At 40.2% G+C, this 4,577-nt stretch overlaps 2 non-coding genes across 2 annotated transcripts; both read right to left on the bottom strand.

Annotated features, from left to right (window-relative positions):
- Nucleotides 1–3,316: 3,316 nt before the first annotated feature.
- On the bottom strand, nucleotides 3,317–3,399 carry trnal-uaa (transfer RNA leucine (anticodon UAA)). Its single transcript has one exon. It is a non-coding gene; the product is annotated as a tRNA-Leu (tRNA).
- A 618-nt stretch (nucleotides 3,400–4,017) lies between these two features.
- trnal-uaa (transfer RNA leucine (anticodon UAA)) lies at nucleotides 4,018–4,100 on the bottom strand. Its single transcript has one exon. It is a non-coding gene; the product is annotated as a tRNA-Leu (tRNA).
- Nucleotides 4,101–4,577: the final 477 nt, after the last annotated feature.

Below are 4,577 nucleotides of genomic sequence, written 5' to 3'. Positions count from 1 at the left end.
ACGATCTTTTTCAACTTAACGTACTAACAAATTTCGGACTACGAACCGAAATTCGCGAAACACGTGACGTCACGAACAAGTTCACTCTGACCGTCCCTCTCTCTCTCTCTCTCTCTCTCTCTCTATATATATATATATATTAGGGCTGTCAAACGATTAAAATTTTTTATCGCGATTCATCTCAGAATTTCATATAGTTAATCGCGATTAATCGCATTTTTTTTTTTTTTTTAAAGGAGGTGGTTTTAATGTTATGGATGATCGGTGTACATACACTGACATACACAAAAACTCATTCACAATCAACACAGTCTTGTTCCCTGGGTTCTGACAACTCATACTAGTGACTATATTACTTGCATCTTTGCACAATATTGCATTGTTTTTGCACCTTATTCTCACCTTATTCTACCTGCTGCTATATAAACCCTACGCTGCTAACTGGATATCAGAATACGTTTTTATTAGGGCTGTCGAAATTAACGTGATAATAATAACGCGTTCCAGTGTTGCCAGATTGGGCGGTTATCTGCCAAATTGGGCGGATTTTGTTGAAAAACATTTTAATAGCATTTAAATAACACTTCTGTTTAAAAGAAAATATTCAGTTTTAAGAAGCACCAGCATTGTAGAAGGTTATTAAAAGTAAAGTCAATTTTCAATGCTGATTTGGCTTAATAGTGTTGGTCAGTCTGTATCATATTCTTGAAATATCTTTGAAATTCTTCCTCATAATGTTAAGGTTGCTATATTTTGGTTTTTCACTTGTCAGGAAAAATTAAAAGAGAAAAAAGCTTATTATTATCATGCGTGTGATATATATCATTTACGTGATCTGCGTATCACGTTACCACTGTGTGTTGTACGTCACTGAGCTGATATGTGTATCAGGTGACCAGCGGGTAACGGCGTGTTATGTTTAAGTGTGATGCTCCAAGTTGTGGATTAAGCAATAAAGACAACTCGTTCTCCACATAACTAGTGTCATTTGTATTTCGTGGTTAAGTACAAAACATAACAATGCGGGTCTTCGTGATGTAATTCTACATGGCACTCACTGCCTGTATAGGTAAATTTTTCCTGTATAGAATTTGCGTTAACTGCACTATTTTTTTTAATCGCGTTAAATTGAGATCGCGTTAATGCGTTATTATCGCGTTAACTTCGACAGCCCTAAAATATACAGTGAGCGAACATTCGGACAGCGGACTTTTTCCGGTGTTTTCTTTGTATTTTGTAAAATTCTATATTAAAATGTCCCCAGAGAAAGCTCAGTTTTTGTTGTTGTATAATTACTCTTGCCAGTAGCTGTCACTGTGTATCAGACAGAGGGGACAGTGAGTGAGAGAGAAGAAGGAAGTTATTATTTCGTGAAGTTACACCTACAAAATACAATGCTATTGAAATAAAAAAGGAAATAATAGAGAAATATGAGCGTTATTGTTGTTTCTGGTAGATACAATGTATTATGGTGTATGGTACAGCACACGTACTGTACTGAAATGTGATGTGTGTTTATTTATAGTACAGTACTACTGTGTACTGTTGTTTATTATTATATATTACAGGAATATCTATTCTAGAATTTAAGATTTAATGGAAAATATACTTGTATTTATAACAAAAACGACCATTTAAGACATTAGAAAGGTTAGGTTAGGGGAGGTTGGGGGGGTCTGGCACAGATTAATTCTATTTACATTATTTCTTATGGAAAAAATAGGTTTAACTAACGAACATTTTGACTTAAGAACAGCCCTTCGGAACCAATTAAATTCGTAAGTCAAGGGTCTACTGTATAAGTGTCAAAACAACCCCATTCTTTTACATAAGCCTAAAATATATACAGGTCCACGGGCCCATGGAACGCATTAACAGGTTTTCCCATACATCCTTATGGGGAAACTGATGTACACTTGGGACTTCACATACTCTCCTTCTCCTTGAGAAGAATCAAATTTGTGAAAGCTGTTTTTTGGCAAAGTAGTCTGTGTTCCAATCATGTAGTCACAAAACGAACTGCAGCAAAATCATTGAAACCCTCAAACTTTTCACCTCAACTCAACTGTACTGACTTGACAGATCAGCTGAATTTGGAGTGTGTGTGTGTGTGTGTGTGTGTGTGTGTGTTTTGGTGTAAACTCAGTTTAACTGTTCTCTAACTGTTCTCATAAATGCATAAGAAAGTCTTTTGACAGCTCGTGAGTACACGAGGACGGTGTTCACCAGAGGACGCGGCGGGGAGAATGATTGATGTAGCTCGATGCCAGAATATGCACGCAAGTCCCAAAGTCGCATGTTATTGTTAGGCGACGTCTGTTTTGAGCGTGATGAGCATCTTCATTTCTCACTGTCACGGCAGTCATAAAACCGTTTCCACGGACGCGTCGTCTCCCGCATCAATGCTACATTCCTGAAACCTCGGCCGGTCCCTCAGGACAGATTTGGATAGTGAGCTAGCCTTGACACATCCCTCACTTTATTTTCCATCCTTCACTTTTATCTCCAAGGAACGTAAAGGAAGGAGGATAAAGGATTCGAAGGGATCTGTGGTAGAATTGTATCTGACATCGTTCTTCATAACACTCTCGCAACATCCCTCCCAACACACACTGCTTAAATTCTAGGTCTGCATTTTCTCCATTTTTCTCCCAATCTAGTCATATCCAGTTACCCTGGTGTATCTTTTCTTGCGGGAGGCTGTGCGAGCAGTGTACTACATGATCATTTACACACACAATCACACACATGTCCATGTTATCAGCTCCACTTACCATATAGAAGCACTTTGTTGTTCTACAATTACTGACTGTAGTCCATCTGTTTCTCTGCATGCTTTTTTAGCCCCCTTTCATGCTGTTCTTTAAAGGTCAGGACCCCCACAGGACCTCCACAGAGCAGGTATTATTTAGATGGTGGATCATTCTCAGCACTGCAGTGACACTGACATGGTGGTGGTGTGTTAGTGTGTGTTGTGCTGGTAGGAGTGGATCAGACACAGCAATGCTGATGGAGATTTTAAAGACCTCACTGTCACTGCTGGACTGAGAATAGTCCACCAACCAAAATATATCCAGCCAACAGCGCCCCGTGAGCAGCATCCTGTGACCACTGATGAAGGTCTAGAAGATGACCAACTCAAACAGCAGCAATAGATGAGCGATCGTCTCTGACTTTACATCTACAAGAAGGACCAACTAGGTAGGAGTGTCTAATAGAGTGGAAAGATGAAACAAGGACGTGGTTCTAGTGTTATGGCTGATCGGTGTATGTAGAAAGATACTTTATTGATCTCGAAAGAAATTAAAGCCACAGATATCAGGAGTGGGGTTCGAACCCACGAGTACATACGTCCATTGGAGCTTAAGTCCAACGCCTTAACCACTCAGCCATCCTGGTTATATGGACCTCCATTTAACAGATTTCAGATTTAATGTACAGAATCTGGAAAATCGAACATCCGATCCAGTCTGGATAAGACACAGCAATGCTGATGGAGTTTTTAAACACCTCACTGTCACTGCTGGACTGAGAATAGTCCACCAACCAAAAATAACCAGCCAACAGCACCCCGTGGGCAGCATCCTGTGACCACTGATGAAGGTCTAGAAGATGACCAACTCAAACAGCAGCAACAGATGAGCGATCGTCTCTGACTTTACATCTACAAGGTGAACCAACTAGCTAGGGGTGTCTAATAGAGTGGACAGTGAGTGGACATGGTATTTAAAAACTCCAGCAGCACTGCTGTGTCTTATCCACTCATACCAGCACAACACACACTAACACACCACCACCATGTCAGTGTCACTGCAGTGCTGAGAATGATCCACCTACCAAATAATACCTGCTCTGTGGTGGTCTTGTGGGGGTCCTGACCATTGAAGAACAGGGTGAAAGCAGGCTAAAAAAGTATGTAGAGAAATAGATGAAACAAGGAGGTGGTTTTAATGTTATGGCTGATCGGTGTATGTAGATAGATACTTTATTGATCCCAAGAGAAATTAAAGCAACAGATACCAGGAGTGGGGTTCGAACCCACGAGGACATACGTCCATTGGATCTTAAGTCCAACGCCTTAACCACTCGGCCATCCTGGTTATATGGACCTCCATTTAACAGATTTCAGATTTAACGGACAAAATCTGGAAAACTGAATGTCCGGTCAAAAAATTTTGCGAAATGCAAACCAAGACCAGTAGTTCAGTAATTGACCGTTAGCCAGCGCACATCTCTTTGTTTACATGAGTGATAGGCTTTGTTTTTTCCAGGATGCTCGCTTTGTTCTTGCCTTTTTCTCAGTGTTTCATGCTTAATTTTTGCAAGTTCTAGTGCTTAGCCATGGCTTTAAAAGACAAGGGAACTGGTAAACAAAAGAAGTGCATCTAGGTATTGCTGAAAATGGTGTCTGATTTTGGGACAAGACATAAAATAACAGTAGACCCATAATCATGAGTCGAAAATCATGTTATGTTCTTTTCCAAATAACCTAACAGCAGGGAACTGGACACTGTGATCTGTGGGTGACAGGCAAAGAGTGTATCTAGTGTACATAATCCTATAGCCCCCCCCCCAGG

The sequence above is a fragment of the Trichomycterus rosablanca genome, chromosome 8 (genome assembly GCF_030014385.1).
Source record: "Trichomycterus rosablanca isolate fTriRos1 chromosome 8, fTriRos1.hap1, whole genome shotgun sequence".
Lineage (NCBI taxonomy): Eukaryota > Metazoa > Chordata > Actinopteri > Siluriformes > Trichomycteridae > Trichomycterus > Trichomycterus rosablanca.
This window is presented reverse-complemented; position numbering and strand designations above follow the sequence as displayed.